Source organism: Urocampus carinirostris, chromosome 19 (assembly GCF_059441175.1).
Source record: "Urocampus carinirostris isolate Australia breed hairy pipefish chromosome 19, RoL_Ucar_1.0, whole genome shotgun sequence".
In the NCBI taxonomy this organism is placed as follows: domain Eukaryota; kingdom Metazoa; phylum Chordata; class Actinopteri; order Syngnathiformes; family Syngnathidae; genus Urocampus; species Urocampus carinirostris.
This window is the reverse complement of record NC_142367.1, coordinates 12,046,907-12,067,158: the sequence shown is the minus strand read 5'-3', so window position 1 is coordinate 12,067,158 and position 20,252 is coordinate 12,046,907.

Below are 20,252 nucleotides of genomic sequence, written 5' to 3'. Positions count from 1 at the left end.
CTTTGTCGCCGATTATTTGCTTATTAATTCTCCTGTGCCGCGCGCAAACACGCTCGTTAAGCGAAACGCCGCCAAAATGACGCTTGATAAATCATTCAAAAGCTGATGAAACATGTCCCCATCCTCCCTGACGCACCCTCCGCCCGCTTTCCATTAAAAAAACGGCGTGACAGAGTCGGTAATAACCGCCGCCGGGCCGAGCTAGCCGCCGTTAATCAATGGCGCCGATCGTTTGAGCTCCGAATAATGGTCGAGAGGAACGATGGACGTTTGAGCGGCCCGCAGATGAGGAATTTCGGGGATGGAAGGGTGAAGGTGAAGGTCAAAGAATTTTGGCTGGAAAATGGCTTCAAAGAGAAGTGGTGCGTCAAATACATCCTTTTGAACTCCTCTCTTTTTCTCTTTCTCTCACTCTTCTCCAGTTTTCTCTGTCTCTATTTCTTTCTTAACTTCTCTCTCTCACTATCTTTCTTCCCCCTCTCTCAGTTGCTCTTTCCCCACCCACCTTTTCTCTTTCTCTTTTTCTCTCTCCATCAGTTTCTCTCTCTCGCTCTCTGTGTGTTACTCTATACTTCTTTTCCTTCATCTTGCTCTGTATCTCTCTTCCTTTCTCTCTCTCTTCCTCCTTCTCCACTCTACTTTCCCCCTCTTCATCTCACATTTTTCTCTGTCTCCTTTCCCTCTGTCCACCTCTTTCTCGCTCTCTTGCTCTCTCTCTGGTAATCTCTGTCCCTCTGTCTCTCTTTCTCAACTTCTCTCTCTCTCTCTCTCCCCCATCACAATGGTTCTCCCCATCTGCCTTATCTCTTTCTCTTTTTTTCCTCTCTTGCTGATTTTCTCTCCATCACTTTTGTCCTATCCTCATCTCTCTCTCTTTCTCTCTACCCTTCCCTCTCTCTCACAATCTCACTCCATCCTTCTTTTCCTCCATCTCACCATCTCTTTCTCTCCAACTCCTACTCGACTTCCCCTTTCCCCTCTCCATCTCTTTCTTCTTTATTTTCTTTCCCTCTCTCCACCACCCCATCTCTCCCTCCCTCTATTTTCCCTCCCTCCATATTTTCCTCGTTCCCTCTATCCCTCTCATTTTTCACTCCCCTTTCCCCCTATCCGTCTCTCTTTCTTTTTATTGTCTTTCCCTCTCCCCACTTCCCCTATCTCTCCCTCTTTCACTCTTCTCTCCCTCCACGTTTCTCTCTTTCTCTCTATCTCTCTCCCTCTTCATCCTTCCCTCTGTACCTTCTCAAACTCATTCTCTTTCAGTCTTCCCTATCTCTCCACATCCCACCATCTCTCTCCCTCTCGATCTTTGCCACTCCATCCTTCCAACTAATCAGGTGATGGACGTTTGTCATTGGCCCTCATGACCGCACACAGATGCTTTCTGACGACGTTCTGTCATTCTGTCACCGCCCCGCGAGGCGGCGGATGATAAAGGTGTCAACGTACAAAAAAAAAAAAAAGGAACAGTCTGACACCTTGCCAACCATGAAGCCTTCAAACGTGGGACCGACAGAAATGACGTGGCCAGATGCGCCTCCGAACGCCTACGCAAATTTAAAGGGCCGTTGTGTGAACCACCTCTAGTTTTTAGCAGTCAAAGATATGATGGTAGATTTGGGTGAAGAATACAACAATGCTAGATTTAGCAGAGAAGACACTTTTTTTCCAGCGTAAAAGAGAATAGGAATTATCCATCCATTATCTGCACTGCTTTTCCTCAGTAGGGTCGAGGGGGTGCTGGATCCCATCCCAGCTATCTTCGGGCAGGGGACAGGGGACACCCTGAACTGGTTGCCAGCCAGTCGCAGGGTACACAGAACTAACTTGCCCATCAGGGACAATTTGGATCAGTCAATTAAACTAACAGGCATGAAATGTGAGAGGAAACCGGAATGTCCGGTATAAACCTACGCAAGCATGGGGAGAACATGCAAACTCCGCACAGGAAGGCTGGTAGCTGGATTTGTTACCATGACCTCAGAACTGTGCCGCGGATGCGCTAAATATAAAAATGTACAATTAGAATAGAAATTAAGAATGAAAATTTATAAAAACTTTTAATTAAAAATAGGAGTTTATTTCAGGCATGTCCCAAGTCCAGCTTGCAGGCCAGATCAGCCCGTGATCATATTTTTACTGGCCCGTAATGTTGACCGCATTCAAAATACAATTGCACACACAAAAAAAATTACCGTTTCACCAGAGTGGCAGCAGCCCTTTGGCCACTGTCCCCATTTTTGACATGGCGACTTTGAATAAAAAAAGGAAAGTTGAATGTGAGGGCCACCGCTTCCAGGACAAGTGGAAATTGAAGTTGTTTTTTTTTTACCGAGATACGAAACAAGTGTGCTTCAGGAATTTAAGACTCAAGTGCGCACGTTATTGTGCTTTGGAGCTCACGTCAAGAGAAGTTATAACGTTAGTGTGCGTTAAGCAAAGCACAACGCCACCAGTGAGTCTTCCTTTATTTTGCTCCAGTAGACTGTTGTTATTATTTCCGTGAGCACGCGTTGGTTTTCGTTACTTTAAGCCATTTAACATCGCTGTGTTTGTGATTACTGTTTTAATTCAGTTTTGTGTTTCGCAAGTATTTAGACTCGGCCCCGCACTTCTAAATCTTACCTTCAGTACTCGAGCGCCGCTGGCGGCCGTTAGAAAAATTACATAAATTGGCCGCATCACTGAATAAGCCGCAGGGTTAAAAGTTTGGGAAAAAAGTAGCAGCTTATAGTCCGGAATTTACGGTAAAGTAAATCATGTATATTGTATAGTAGGTTTATAACATACCTGACTACCTGAATGACTGAATGGTGTTGGTGGATCCAATAAAGGAAATTAAACCTACAGCTAGAGTTGTAACAATGATTTAGATTCCTTGGCACCCTTTTCGGTGGGATCCAATAGAAAAACGAACACCGCGAGTCAAATGAAAATTCTACAAAGGCGAGCTACGAGGTCAAGACACTGATTGCCAAGCACGGCAAACCTTTCTCGGACGGTGAATTTATTAAAGACTGTGTCCTAAAAATGGTCGAGAGAATTCGATCAGACCTCGCACAATTTCAGTTTACCCAATCTGGCCCGCTCTCTGAAAAGTTTGGACACCCCTGACTTATGTTAAAAATTAAAATCATTAATTAAAAATTGAAAAGAAAAAAGAATTCAAAATAAAAACATAAAATTGAGGAAAAAAATCTAAATTAAAAAAAAATGAAAATGAGAATTTACATGAAAAATTAAAAACTAAAAATTCTCAACCAAGTCTGAAAAATGTAGTTAAAATGTATGGTTTATATTTTTTGTTTCATTTTGTAGGATTATATTGAAAAAAAGCAGATCAAATGTTTTTTAGCAGAGCAATATACTAGTTTTTTAGTATATATTTGCAAGTACAAGAAGATGGCTCTAAATTTCTCAGCATAAGACGTTTATAACCAATAAATCACTTCAAAAATGTTGACACCCACAGCCGTCAATGGCACTGAATGTGTTGTAAGGTTTTAAAACTATCACTTGAATTTAAACGCGTCAAAGATTTTGACGTCTACAGTTGTCACTGGCACTGAATGTGTTAAAAATTCCAGAAATTTGAAAAGAAACCACATATTATGTCCCCCTGCAAACTTGTCTCTTTATATTGCAAAGGGTTAGGGAACTGAGGACACCCCTCTGCTAGCTTCCCAACCCAATTTTTCCATGTCACCATAAAGCTACTCCATTAAAAAAGCACACGGCCAAAGAAATTGCTAGCCATCCATCACCCAGCAACGAAATAAAACACAAACGGGACACGTGAGACGTTCCCCAGGAGGCTTCAGACACTTGTCCCTCCGTCTCAGGTGACATATGTCCACAACAAGCAGGCCTTGTGACGAGCCGCCGGCCATCGGAGGTGACGTCTCGGCGTCGGAAAAAGGATGAGATGGAAGCGGCGACGTCTCCGAGGAAATCTCATTCTGTTCAGGAGTGATGAAGAGCGCTACGCCACTCCCGGCTCGTCGCTTGGGAACTGGCCAGAGCGACGCGGGCGGAGACTCGGGGATCACTCATGTTTCGGACGAGGGGGGAGGACATCTGTTAAGTTTCGGGGTGGTGGACCCAAACGCAAACACACAAGCTGATTGACAAGAGTATATTTCGGGGCAAAGGCAATTAACAAAAGGCAAACAACCATCCGACAGCTCTTGCTGTTGACACTGTCCTTAAATAATGCGTTCCTGATTAGAGTCAGGTGATGAGGAACAGGTGGGAGGTCCTCTAGTCTGTCTCCCTGTTGGCTCCCTCTGGAGGACAGTGGGAGGATCTTAACATTGTCCTTTGGGACATTACACCTGGACGCTTTGTCAAACCCGGCTTAAATGCAGCAAACAGACAGGGGATGGGAACCAGCCTCTTAATGCTCGTCCAAACGGATGGAGCGACTAAGAGACGCAACACCTTCCAAGACGGCGATCGATACGCGTGACAAATGAAAGATCCGGTGCTAAGGTGGAAAATAACCCCGGTACTAACACCCCCCCAACTCACGCCCCCACACAACATATACCCACCTCTGGATGCAGTAATGAGGACAGTCACGACTTGGAGGATGCTGGGAAAGAAGATGAACGGTGGCTAAAATAAAGAATAAAGTGGGGTCGTGTTGTCAGTAAATATAATGATACGTTGCCGACAAACAAACATTAAAGAAAACACGGTAAACCCTTCAAGATGTGTCCTCGCTGTCAAAACAAACAATTGCTGAGTAGCATCGTCTTTTCTGGACTATAACTCGCTACACAGTCAAAATTGCCTAACTCAAAAAAATTACCCAAACCAAAACGTACATAACTCTCAGAAGACGACACTAATTTCCAACCAAAAAAATAAGACACTGTTAGTTTCCATGAAGAAGAAAAGTCAGTTTTCGGGTTCAGAAAAAAGCTAATTTCAGAGTTAGCATAGTAGAAAAGAATGGTTATTTTCGGGGCAAGAAGAATATAATGACTCAGTTCAGAAGAAGCTATGTTTTTTATGTATTATGAGACAATTGTAGTTGTCTGAAAAAAAGAAAAGGGTTGTTTTAGGGGTTAAAAGAGTAGTTTGGCTAATTTCAGCGTTGTAGGAAACAATGCTAAATTCCGGGGTAGACAAAAACGTACATAACTAGAGTAAAAAGTCTTGTTTTTGTAGCGAAATTGCAGCTAAATATTTGGAAAAGACTGTTACCTTTTAGCACAGAAGACGACGCTAATTTTCAACATAGAGTAAGACACTGGTAGTTTTCGTGGTCAGAAGAATATGAGGGCTAATTTCAGCCTTAAACTTGTTTTAGAATAGTAGAAAAAAACTCTTGTTTTCAGGGCAAGAAGAATATAATGACTCAGTTTAGAAGAAGCAAGTTTGTTAATATATTATGAGACAATTATAGTTGTCCGCGAAGAAGCAAACGGTTGTTTTCAGGGTTAAATAAATATTTTAGCTAATTTCAGCGTCAGATGCTAAATTTCAGTGTACAAGAAGTAGCTAATTTTTCAACATAAATGTAGGCAATTTGTTTAAGCGGCGAGAGTTAGTCATTATATTCTATGACTTACTTTAGCATCAAAGAAAACTATGCTAGTTTTCAGCATAGAAGAAGCTTAATCTTTCATAGAAAATAAGAAAAAGGAAGTTTTCCATGAAGCAGAAAAGACCGCTTGTTTTAGGTGCTGTAAGAATATAAAGACACATTTTATAGTTCAATAAAGCCATTCTAGCTTTCAGCATAGAAAAAGAACCTAGTTTTCCAACATAGAATGAGGCAACGGTAAATTTCCATAAAGAAAAAAAAAATTGTTTTCAAATCTAGAAGAATATGATGACGACTGTGTCTTCCAGATTCTCCGGAGTATAGGTCGCACCAGCCCAAAAATGCAAAATTTAAAAGAAAAGTAAGTCGCATTTTGGGTGGAAATTTATTTGATAAAATCCAACACCAAAAACATACATGTCAAATTATTGAAGGGGACTTTAAAATTAATATAAAATAGAGGACAACATGCTGAATAAGAGTACAATGTACTAACCTTACACTTACGTATATATCCTAGACACATCGAAAACGTCAGTAACGACATGACATATTAGTTATTCAGATAACTCGAGCATAAAGAACATGCTTACCAAACTATCAGCTTCACTCCAGATCACTAAGTCCAATGAAATATTCATCCTCTGTACTACTTTTACCGGTAAACAACTCCTCCAACTCGGAACGATAAGCTGCCTCCTTGTTACGCTCCAAAAAATGTCCCTCCCACAACAGGGTAAAGTTGAAATTATCAACGCAAGGCCTAGAGCACCCTCTTGCTGTTTAGTGAAAAAAAACATTTGAGATGATTAACCGGTAATAAAAATTATATAAATATAAAGTGTTAATAAGTTCACATATAAGTATCACCGGAGTATAAGTCGCATCCCGCCCAAACCATGAAAATATACAAAATAATACACATACTTATAGTCCAGAAAATACAGTAATTTCATTTTGTAGAAAACTGTTTTCGGCGTAGCGAATTTCATCATGGAAAAAGACATGCTCATTTTCAGTGTGAAAGAAGCTACTTTTCATTTCAAAAGAAAACAACGCTAGTTTTTAGGGTAGAAGAAGAAGCTAGTTTTCATCTCAAAAGAAAACAATGCTAGTTTTCAATATAGAAGAAGATGCTAGTTTTCTGCATTAAAGAAAACGTCACTAGTTTTCAATGTAGACAAAGAAGCTATTTTTCAAGACTGTGTAAAGTTTTCCACAAAGAAGAAAACTATGCATTCACCACTAGCGAAATATACCGATGAATTTCATCATGGAAAAAAACATGCTAATGTTCAGTGTAGAAGGAGAAGCTCATTTTCATCTCAAAAGAAAACAACGCTAATTTTCAATGTAGAATAAGAAGCTATTTTTCAAGGGAGTGTAAAGTTTTCCACAAAGAAGGAAACTATGTATTCATGCCTGGAAAAATATACTGACGAATTTCAGCGTGGAAAAAACATGCTAATGTTCAGTGTAGAAGGAGAAGCTATAAAAGCTAGTTTTCAACGTAAACAAAGGAGCTATTTTTCAACGAGTGTTAAGTTTTCCATGAAAAAGAAAAACAATATATTCACGGGTAGAAAAATATACCGACAAATTTAATTGTGTAAAAAAAAAACATGCTAATTTTCAGAGTAGAAAAACAAACTAGTTTTCATCTCAAAAGAAAACAACGCTAGTTTTCAGTGTAGAAGAAGAAGCTGGTTTTTAACTTTGTGCAGGGAAACTGAAGGTTAGAAGAAAACACTGGTTTTCAAAACGGAGGCGGAGGAGATAAAATCAAAAATATAACATAACATCACATTTTGTACTATACATATATGTCCATATCTATATTTTTTTACGAATCCATATAGCCCAACCTCAAGTACAGATAGCATCCGTAATGCTAATAAGATGTGCGTCAGGTGCCGAGCATCAAATTAAGGCTAGAAGTGGACGTTGCTTTACATTCCCCACGCCGCATGAGAATACTAACACGGCAAGGAGGCAAATTAACGCGCCGTTGCAGGAACGCTTCCTCCACACCGTGGACTGAACAACCCCAAAGGGAATATCTATATTAATATATTTTTGGTTTTATTTTTTTTAGAAAAACTTTTTCCCGCCACGCTCTCCTAATTTAGATTTGACCTTTCGGAAATGAAATCAACATCAACTTCGGGAAAAAGGACGCAATTAGTGTCGACGGGTGCTCAACATCTGGCTCCCCCCCAAGTCGTGACACGGCCGCTAGTTTTACCGCTTAATATACCGAGGCCACACGCGAATATTTATAGAGCTCGGGAAATGCAAACGAGGCCCGCTCGTAAATAACAGAAAAATATGGCCGCGTAATTGGAAACAGGTAGAGCGGCACTTGTCGGTTATTGATGACTCCGCCTCGCTCGGACGAGAGCGGTGCCTTCGAGGACACTCGGCCCAGCGTCTCCATCAACTAATTTATGGGGGGTGACAAAATGGCAAAGGGGGGCGTGGCGGGATACAATAAATGAAGTGGAGGCGGGAGTAAGAGGTGCGAGATTTACGGGTGGAAACGTTTCTTCGGTTTATTTCCGCTAATTGCAGTCAATTGTATGTTACTTTTTTAAACGTGACGTAGCCATGTTGTCAAGTGTCACCGAGTTGTCCCTGCTTAAAATCATGTTATAGGCATGGAGTCAATTGTCATGATGTGACAATTCTGAAAATGTTTATTTTTCTTATTTTAATAGAAACAATATTATTGTAAATAGGAAAAATAAAACAAAATGTAATTAGGATATATATTTATACGTTGTCTTGTATAATAAGATGCCAAAAATATTTGTTTAGATATGAAGAAAAAGCAGAAAAATTATATTTTGTCAGCAGATAACAATTATGTACACTTTTTATATATAAATTGTTTCTTGTAAACTAAGAAAATATAATTAAAAAAATTACACTATTCTGTGAGTTTTTTTTTATACATACAAACATGATTTTTAACCAAAGCTGTCTTAAGTATTAATGAAAATTAATGAACATTAAAATGAAAAAAATAAAAAAAAAAACACTGGTTTTACATTTATATCTACATATTGTTGATGACAAAAACATTTTCTTAAATATAAAGAAATAGCAGAAAAATTCTATTTTGTCAACAGTTAATAATTATGCACACTTTTTGTTTGTAAGTATGTTTTTAAATGACTATATATTGTGTTAAGAATTGTTTCTGGCCAACTAAAAAAATAATAACTTTTTTCCCATTTTACATTATTCTGTGATTTTTACCCAAATATATTGGAAATAAGAAAATTAATGAAAAAAATAAAAATAAAACTCTTGTGTCTATATATTGTCTCATACAAAAAGATAATAAAATATGTATTCTTGTTAAAAACAACATAAAACAGGAAAAATAATACTGACATTGAGCAGAATATTTTGAGAATATTAGTTGTATTTTCCACTTTTGTATAATATTATTAAATCAAATAAAACCTCTATGATATAAATATTTTAAAATATAAAATAACATAAAATAATATATAATCCATTTTTAATCTTGAGTAAAGTTAGAAAAAAATACCAAACATTTTCTCAAAAATGTCCAACAGAAAATACATTTTTTCATGAATATTATTAGTATGCGTCCCTCTTTATGATTATGGTTTATATAAATTAAATCATATTTTAAAATTGATTGATACTATTTACATTTTTTAAAATATTTTGTACGTTTTTCCTCAGTTATGATATATTTTAATCAATTAGTTACATTTTTCAATGTGTTTGTCAATACCAAAATGCTCCCTAGGTTGCCCTCAAATACCTTCAGAAAATTTCCGTGTTTTCAAACTTGTTTCCATTTGTCTTTTTTGTAATAGCTGCAATTGTCTTCGATCATCTTTATGAAGAAAAAAAAACAGTTTATTTTTGTAAACCGGGGGTGCTTTTGTGTTGCCGGGCGGAAATTAAAAGCGCTAAAAGTGTTATCGTATTTTATGTTGCCAATCGAAAAGTATTTTTAACAAAGGTCTTTTTATTTTTTTATCATCCACGGATATGAATCGTACCTCTGTCGGCCAAGACGAGGGGAAAAAAAAAACGCCTCCGGTGAAAGAAAAGGGCAGATTGTGGGGGCAGAGAAGATTTATATTTTAAAAGAAGAAGGGGGACAAAACACGACCCTGCTGCCTGTCAGTGGAACGTCTTTTACCTTGACAGTTTTCGTGCGCTGTATTTCAGTCGGTCCGTGGACAGATTCGGTCACGGGCACAAAAGACAGAAATCCGTTTAGAGAGCCCCTGCTGGCAGCTTTCTGGCTTTTCATAGCTGCAGCAAAAACAAAATCGGATTCTCTCGACCGTACTTGGAGGATAAAACAGATTGAGAACAAAGGTGAACTTGGACTCTAGATCAGGGATTTAGGACCTGATTGGGATTCTAGAGGCTTGGACTTGATTATACTCAAGGTTAGAGACTCCAGACTTGACCTAGATCTGAAAGGCTATGGCTTGATTTAGACTCAAGGTTAGGGAACATGCACTTCACATGGAACTTAAAGCTAGGACCAGACCTGGTTAGGGAGTGAAAACTTGACCTTGATACGAAAGGCTCCGGCTTGACTTAGACTCAAGGTTATCTACTTCATATTTAACTTGGGTTCTTGAGATTTGACTTGGACTCAAGATCAGGGATATAGGACTTGTCTTGAATGACAAAGCCTTGGAATTGGCTTCGACTCAAGATCTAGGCTTGGATCCCAAAAGCTAGGACTCATAGGTAGCAACACGAGACTTCAACAGGACTTGGACTCATCTTTATCAACTTGGTTTACAACTTGACTTGGATTCCAACGGTTGAGACTTGACTAAGATACAACATTAACAACCTGAGACTTGACTTGGACTTAAGGTCAGACACTAAAAACTTTACTTGGATCCTTAGGGTTAGACTTAAATTGGATTTAAGACTACGCTTGGAACCCAACGCCTTGGATTTGATTTAGACTTAAGGTCAGATAATTAAGACTTTAAACTAGAGGCTGAGACGTAAGTTGGAAAAGGTCTTGGACTTGAGAATGCACTTGTTTTTGACTTCAATCAAATACACTTGGCACTTGACTTGTAACGTAAAGACTTGTGCTTAACTTGGACTCAAAGTCATAGACTTAGGGCCCGGTCACACAGCCGTTTGCGGCTGAATCACGGCCAGAAATTTCAGCCTGTGAGGCGGACGCTATTGGACGCTTTGAGGTCGCCATACAGACGAGATACAGCAGTGCTTAACACGCGGTCGGAAATTCACGCGCGTTTGGCAGCGCGAAAAAGTTTCGCGCTGCTCAATACTTTAGAGCTCGGGTACACAGCCTTTCACGGGCGTACCGAGGCTGAATCACGGCCAGAAACTTCTGGCCGTGAAGCAGACGCTGTTTGACGCTGTTGGACGCTTTGAGACCGCCATATAGACGAGATACAGGAGTGCTTTACTTGCGGTCGGAAATTCACACGCGGTTGGCCGCGCGAAAAAGTTTTTAGCTGCTCAAAACTTTGAGCACGTGTTAACCGTGGGCGGCACACGAGGTAATGACGCTGAAATGACGCGGAACGACGTGCTCTGGCCGCGGCCAGGGCGTGGTTACACATGGGTAGGTTGGGAAATTTCAGCGGGTAATCGTGGGTGGAGCATGGTAATAGCATGTTCTGCGCCTGTATCGCGGTGTTATTACGTGAAATTAGCCTGTTACGTGTGTGACGGTCAAACGCCTTTATCCGCGTATATACAGCGCGATTTGCCGAGCACACGTCAGTTGTGCTCGAGACGTCAAGGGGTGAACATGGATCCCCGTCACCGTAGTGACCTCGTCTTAATCCATTTTTATTTCTTGACATTTCTTTTCATTTCATAACAAGATAATAAAATAAAAATGAAAAACTATTACAATAATAACATATTGGCTTCTTCGGTGCCATAGCTTGAAATCTTGATCTTCACGGGACTGTGTCTTGAGCGGTTATGATTTCTACAGCCCGGTGTTATGCCGAGAAATGCATCCCTGCCGAGATTTGCATCCCCTCGCTACTACAACCACTTTTACCTCGTTTTATCTCACTTTTATATCACTTTTAGGGAATGTAATGGCGAACATATAACCAAAACCACTTCGTCTTGCATTTGTTGGGAATGTAATACAACGTAAAACATTCCGTCTTTGTTTTTGTTGTGAACGTAATCGAACGGTAATGCACACCGTATATAAAATCCTCCCCCCTCGCGTGAACGCGCATTCTGCTGCGCTTCCAACAAAAGCGATCGTATTCTATATAAAAAGCTTATTAAAACAATAAAGCAAGCTAATTATAACAATTGGGAGATCCTAGTCTATATAACGCGTTTATTTAAACAATAAAGTGCGATCGTATTCTACAAAATGCGTTTGTTAACGCGGATGAAAAAGTCACCAACGTCAATGCACGCTTCCAACAAAAGCGATCGCAGCAGAATGCGTAGGAGTCGGATTTGGGCACAACACCGGCTCGGGAGCTTTTATACCCGTGGTCCACACGAGAAAATGACGCGGAAATGACGCGATGAGGAAGCGGAACAGTCGCCAGCGTCTGTTTTGCGGGCATACCACCGATGAACAGCGGGTTGGCCAATTTTGCGCATTTTCCATCGCGGGCAACCACAGGCAAAAAAAAACCGCAAAATTTGACCCGCGATACAGACGCAAACGGCTGTGTGACCGGTCCCTTAGACTTTACTTGGATCCTCAAGTCTTGGAGTCAAAGTCAAAGATTTAAGATTTGTCTGTCAAGGCTTTAATTTGACTTGGACTGAAGGTCAGATACTTGATATTTGACTTGGTTACTCAAGTTTTGTACATAACAAAGTCAGAGAATTGAGACCTAAGGCTCAGGCTTCAGTTGCGTTTCATTGGTCAAAAACCTGAATTTTGTCTAAGAATTGTAGCTCCAAGATTGAGGATCTGACTTGAACTTGTTCTTGGAGACTTGAGTCATTCTCAAGAATGACCATATCTTGTCCTGAGGAGTTTCTAAGACTTGGACTATATCGACCAAGACAAGATTTCAAGCATTGGTTCGCAACTCGTCTTAGTTCAGGGCCCACCATTCTACCCAAATGACCAGCTGTGATCCAAGTCTAGAAATAATTTCACTTCTCAAATGTATTCAATAAAAGGATTGTGCAGTTTGAAGCAGAGGTAGAAGAAAATATCCAACTTTTTGGCGAAAAACAAAATGATCTGGAAAAAAAAGAACAACTTAAAGTACCATTTTTATATCACATTAAATCACCCGCTAAAACTACTTTGAAATAGCCACAGACTTAAAGAAATTCAAATTGAATGAATGAACAAAGAGTATTCCTAAACATAAGTTATTGTTTAATTAAATTATTAATACAGACTGATATAATAGTAAAAGGCCTCAAATATAACATTTTAAGCCATTTACTGTCTCTTCCAGAGGCACTCACACACCATTTTCATATTTCCCAATCCTTTCCTTCTTCGCCTCGATCATTGTTGTCACTGTTTTCCACTTTCCCTTACCCTTAATACTAACTTTCTTGCTACCCATTATCTTGGACAGAAAAAGGAAACGATACCAACAAAATCACGATAAAATGAGATGTGGTCCCTCTCAAGCACGATTGAATAAAGATGTAGAGAAGATTGAGGAGGAGTGTAATTGACCCTCTGGGTTTTTTTTCTTCTTAGGATTATTTTGCCTAGGCAAAGGGATGCGACCCACTACAAACGGGTCCAGGACCCACTTTTGCGTCCCGACCCACTAGTTGATAGACACCGGTTTAACGGACTGGTTTCGGGTGTCATAACACCATTGCTGGTCCTGCAAACCAGATACGTTATACAGTCCCAGAAAACGAAACTCGAGTGGACTGCGCTTTGAAAAATGAAAAACCCGGAACGTACGAAAGCAGAAGAAAAAAATGAGTCGAGCGTCAAACGCTGAGTCCGTGACGACAAATAACCCACCATATTTTATCGTAACCTAGCGACACGGCTCACCCTCCGCCGCCGCCGCCATAAAATCACTCACAAACGTCCAATCCCATCTCGCCCTTCTTCAATAAAAATCCCTCGGGACAAGGGTGATGGAGAGCCACTCCACGTGGCACTCGCCACGAATACTCAGAAAACGACTTGTGGGTAAAATATCACCCTGCTGGCAGATGGCTTGCCAATCCAAATTAAAAAAAAAAAAGGTGAAGTGGCCGAGGTTTATGCCGCAGCCTTCGCCGAAGCGATATTTCACCTTTTTACACGAGTTGACCTGCCCCTCCATATGCTGACAGGGAGGTTATTATATAGGCATGCCTTACAGGAAGTCTGGTCGTAAATTATGGAGCTGGAAGCCTTGAATCCTAGTGTCTATATTTCACATTAATAAAAAAAATTAAAGTTGAAAATGATGATTATGAAAATCAGTTCTTGTGGTTTGTTGTCAGCGTACGATTATTTATATTTATCAGGGTTGGGTAGGGTTACTTTAACTTGATTACTTTCAATGACTTTTGGATTACTCCAATACCAAATATGCCAGGAGAGAAAGCTTACCACGTGTTGTGAGTCATCATTTTATTCATGTTTAGTTTCTTTTGTCTTTTATTAGCATATTTGTTATTGGAGTAATCCAAAAGTAATTGAAAGTAATCAAGTAAAAGTAACCCTACCCAACCCTGATATTTATCTATCATTTGTAATTCAACCTTCAATTCAACACACTACAAAGGTAAGATTATTATATATCATTGATGAAGTGTTTTTTTATGTTTCTTTATCTTTTAATTGGTTTCACTTGCAATCGAAGGAGAAGCCCTCCAATTTTGTTATACTATATGGTTGATTCACAATTTTGGGGGGAAATACATAGAGGTCAAGCTTCAAATATAATTACAGGATGTTTTCTTATACAGTATCCATGAATGTGTCATGATTACCAATTTGGATCACCTGTGCCCGCTCATTGGCTCCCTGTCCCTTTTTAAGCCCGGTCCTGACACTGTCCATTTGTCAGTTGGTCTACGAACCTCTGTTGTTACAGGGCAAGCCTTTTTTGACCCCGACTCCCGCCCGTCCTGTATTTACACCCGTTTTTCCACCTGCCCGTTTATTCCGGCTACGACCTTTTTTTGATCCCGACCACGTCTGTTCTCCCGTCCCGGCTTACGACCCGTTTCTGACCCCGACCACGTTTTTTGCTCCCCTGTCCCGGCTATTGACCTGTTTTTCCGTCCCTGACACCGCCATCGCCCGCTATTGAAGATCCACTTCCGTATTCGGATCACAATCCGATTGCAAGAGCGACTTGCTTCCCGCGTCCAGCGAGCACCGCTTTCAATAAAACTTGTGGTTAACGTTACACAATTAGGTCCTGATTCAGTTCTGGTCGTGACAGAATGTTTTCCACCCTGCCATTTTAAAACAAACATCGAGTTTACCAACATAGATTATTTTATTTATGTTTTCTTCATAAAGATACTATATGAAGTAACAGTATTACAAAATTAATCATATAAAATAATATACTTATTTTTATTATCGCTCCCCAACATAATTTCCCTCCATATTAGGTCCCCACTCCATCCTTTTAGGTTCCTAGACCTAACAGGGTGGAGCTTAACAAGGTTTTGAGCTAGGCTAGCTGTAGCTCTTTAGCTGAGCAAGTTCTAGCTAGCTAACTTTCAACGGAATAACGAAACTTTAACAACTAAATCTAAAACGTTTTTTTTTTTTAAATGTAGGGTACTTAATAAACGTTTCCCATAATTTGCCATAACAGGGTAGATCTTCAATGGGGCCTCAAACAAATAAAATGAAAAGGAGAGAGTAAAAGGTAAAGGTAACCTCTTTTTCCACAGTTGAACTCCCGCCAAAATCAAACGATTTCACTTCCTGTAAATGGCTTTTATGGAATTGTGGTATTTTTGGGGGGCGATTAATACATTCTGACAGGCTGTACATGGAAAATTTGAACAAAATAGCAGGTAAAAATATAAATTCATAACATTTAATCACATATGAAATAAAGTTTAGTGTAGTCTATCAAAATATTAAAGAAAAAAAATAAGGATTTTATCGTTTTAATTTTACTTCCTCCTGATGAAGTTGATTACCTTGCACTGCAGACACAAGAAAATTGAGCATGCGTGTCACAAAAAAAGTTATCTAAAATAATATTTGAAATGCGTTTTATTTAGGGGAAAATAATTGCAAATATTTAAACAGAATAATTAAAATACTTTTTATATACATTTTGCAGATTTTTGAGAAAAAATAGGATAAGAGAAAGATGCAGACATTAAATGTTGCTACAGAGAATCAACCATAGATAATTTGGATAATGACAATAAAGACCATTCATTCATTCGTGACATATGTTCAAGTTAGTTCATAAGCAAAAAATAAAAAGATAAATCGAGACTGCATTGCCAGATTATTATCCTCATTATCTTCAGTTTATTAATAAAATTATAGGGAATATTCAATTAGTTATTATATCTTTAATTGATTTCTCTAATATCATTTTTATTCTTATATGAATATAATTTTTTTATGTATTCATTCACTACATAAAAGGAGATATTTTTCCTCCGGTAAAAAATGTGTGATATTATATTATATGATGTTTTTAAGACATTTTTTTCTAGTTTTAATATTATTCGATATTCTGGATTTATTCAGGAAGGCCGAATCATAATTTTTTCCCGTTTAATATATTTTTTCTTATTCAAAAAATTATGCAAAACATTAAATATTTGTATTTTCCTCAAATTAAAAATATTTCTTATTTTAGCCAGCCATCAAGACATTATATATACACCGTATTTTCCGCACTATAAGGCGCACCCCGAAAAAATAGTTTTTGGTCCTATTTTTGACATAGATAAGACGCACCAGATTATAAGGCGCTACAATGGGAACGTGGACGAAACAGTCAGATAGTTCAGTCCAACTTATTACCCCCTTAACATTCCGAAAGCTTGCAAAGACGCAAATACGTGTCGAGAACACGTGCGGATGCGGTGTCCGTAAGATGTCACTCAAATGCATCATTCCATCATTCGGAAGGTTAAAGTCTTGGGATTCAAGAAATTATAACCATTCCTTAATATCTATTTTCTTTTTCGCTCGCAACTTTACTGTGCATATGACAATAAACACTTGGAATTGAGTTTAATTTAAAAATAGACACTCCATTCCATCCATTATCTGCACCACTTATCACAGAAACATTGAGTTCAGTCTGAAACAAGATACAGGGACAATATAAAACCCGGAGTAGCTCACCGAAGTCGTTGTGTTCATAATAATGTGCAGGCAATGTCCTCTTATATCCGTGAGGGTAGTAAATCCAGGAGAATACAATATTTACAAATACAGAATAGAAAAAAATGCTTTCTCTATGCCGTCAGCCACATGCTATACGCATTCATCTTTTTCGGCCAATTGCAGGCTTTGTTTCGCCGTTTAAGCCAATGGCAGCCTGTAAATGATAAAAAGGATCCGCCCCTTGACCTCCGAATAACTTTAGCCAATAGTGATCGATTCAAATGATGATTGACACATTGGTTAGCCAATGAAACACCGGTAAATAAATCCCAGCATACACCGTGTACTACTTGGCGTTCAGGGGAAAATCTAGTCGGCGGCTGCAAGTTAGTTGGAAAACTTTGCAACTTTAAAATTGATCCATAAATAAGGCGCACTGTATTATAAGGCGCATGGTCAGCTTTTGAAAAAAATAAAGGCTTTTAGGTGCGCCTTATAGTGCGGAAAATACGTGTATATATATATATATATGTGTGTATATCAGTGTCTGAAACTCATGACAAAAAGTAACTGGACACCAGGGCAGGTGCCTGCCCGGGTATGAATTTGCCTGCCCCATTTTTTACAACTTGAAACACAATAAGATGACTAATCGCAAAAAAAAAAAATCATTGTTGCAAAGTATTATGGATTGATCATCAGAATTTATAACAGAACAACACTTTAAAATTAAGTTTATTATAAATCTACTTATAACATTCATTGCATGTATACGACATCGCTGTTTTTCATCTGCCATCAGTATGTAACTATATTTTATCATCTTCATTCATGCAATGTTTCCGTTGCATAGTCTGCTACAAGCCACGTGAACTCCTTTTTCCACGATGCTTTTAATGTACGTTTATGTTTTTTAGCGTCATCAATTTTGTTGGCTTCTTTTAAACCTTTCTTCTGAGGCTGAGGTTTTGGCTTGATTCCTAAACAATTATTCATTTCTCTTGTGTTCTCTGTGCCTCTACTTTAGAAAATGATATGCAAATGCACGACCTTATAACGCTCGGGAGAGTCCGGAAGCACGTAGTTATTCGATGCAGGCCGAGTATGCAAATTGCCAAACGAACCGAAATCCCGAAATTTCCAAACCGAATGAACATTTCAAAATCGGAATAAAGCAAACGTTTCATTTGAAAAAAAATCTTTAGGGTTTTTTTTCCTTTTTTTTTTTTTTTTTTTTTTTTTTCTTGAAAAAGTTGTGGGCCACCCGGGGGGAAACATTTTGGAAGTTGTGCGCCTGACGTAACCCGGGCAGATGTTATTTCAGACACTGGTTTATATGTATTGGAAAAATACAAATTATATAAAATTATAAAATTTACAATTGTTTTTATTTTACTACTTTTGAAAATATGAGAAAACTATATTTTTCCTATAGTAGGCATTTCTCATTTTTTGATTATTTTTGCCAATATACTGTTTTTTAATAAAAAAAATTAATAATTGTGGGACAAGTAGGCCTTTCCGCACATGAATTTATGAGACGGGATTCGACGCATACAACCAAATAAGCTAGCCTGGAGGGTCAGACAAGACCCAGTGGGCGTCCGTAAACCTACATTCCACTTTTGCTTTTGTTTCTTCCCCTCATCCTTCTCTTCCTTACTCTCTCACAATAAAACATGAGAAAAAAAGCACATTTCCACACCTACCTTGATGAAACGGGATTGGGCGTGATATAACCGATTAAGCTTGCCACGAAGGCCGACGAGACCCAGCGAGAACCCGTGCCCAGCCGCCTCCACTTCCATCAAAAGTTTTCTTGTTACATTCAGTATGAAAGATGAATAATAACGTGAATGTAAACATTAGTATGAAAATTGAAACGCGGTGGCAAATTTCTGTAGGTGGAAGAACATCTGGAAAAGCCCCTCAGGATGAAATAAACATGCAAGTCAATTAGAAAACATACGGGAACGTAACACAGAATGTAATAAAAAAATCCCTGCTTATTAAACATCTGAAGGCCTCTGACTGAAATTATTACAGCATGGAAGACAAAGAAAAAGTAATAATGGAGAAGATGATTTTCAATTAAGGAGACGCCGGCTTTCAATTTTGTACGGGTAATTGAAAGTATGTGTTTGTGTGAGAGCCCAATGGTGGTGTAGGGGGTGCTAAGGGGTGGTCCCACACAGAGGTCTTACCAACCAATCAATCTTTGTCTTTTGTCCGAACTGGTGAAGCTTACCTAAGTTCCTCCATCTTTTACCTGATATTTTCCAAACAGTGCGTGCTTCTCACTCTCCCCCACGTGCCGAGCGCCAAAAACCCTCCCATTATGCTGCAAGGCCTGAAAGCCAGTTACCCTCAGTTCTCAACCAGGAGGGTACGGACACTACATCCCCTCCCAAGCAAAACAGTGGACTTGAGGATTTCAAGCTGCAATCCAAGGACCCCGCGCGTTTTTTTCATCTTCAAGAACCTTGCTGAACTGTTTTTCTCAGCCAACTTTCCAACAGCCTTCTAACCGGATAATGACCAAACCATTCTCCAGTTGTGGGTTCTAACTTTGTCGACCAGAAGGTATAAATTGGTGCAAAAACTGATTTCACCAGTTAATTGTCATACTAGTCTTACATTGCTTAGGTAGGACACTTCTGAATAACTCAAATTATTTAGGTTATGTTACTGCTCGTAAGTATAGACTTTCCCAGGTATAATATGAAGTGGAACAGGAATAATTTACACCAGAAAATTGGGATCCTGAGTGCGCTGGAGCAAAGAATGGAGTCAACAAAAATGAAGGTGTATTGAATAACAACAATAGGATAACAGAAGTTCAACAAAAGAATTTATCTCAGGACCAGTTCAAGGGACTAGTAGAAGTATACAGAACAAAAGAACCCTTAAAAACAGCTAGGAAGGGAAACCAGCTAAACTACTTTTCATAAATCCCCTTTCAAGATTATTATTAAATGTGCACATTTTTCCAACTTTATTGAGTACAGTAATAACTCGGTACACAAACAACTCGAAGATATTGGTATCCGACCCAAATATCAGTTAATTTGGTTCGATATTCATCTGAAACATCAGAACTTGAACAAACCCAATCGCAGACAAACATAGCCGATTGTGTGGCCGAGTGAAATGAACAGACATTGTGGTAAATGTCACAACCCAGGACAGGAAAAAGGAATAAGAACCCAATCGCGTAACGTTACTCACAGTTTATTGGGGAGAAGAGGAATGAGTGCACACTCAATCCGAAGTAGCTTGAGCGGAACGAGGAAGTGGTCAAAAACAAACAGATCGGGCCGAAAATAAAACTGGATCAAAACACAGGCACAAACGGTGATTCACAGGACTTGGCATATCCCAACAGAGTCTAGCAGGAGTTTCGCA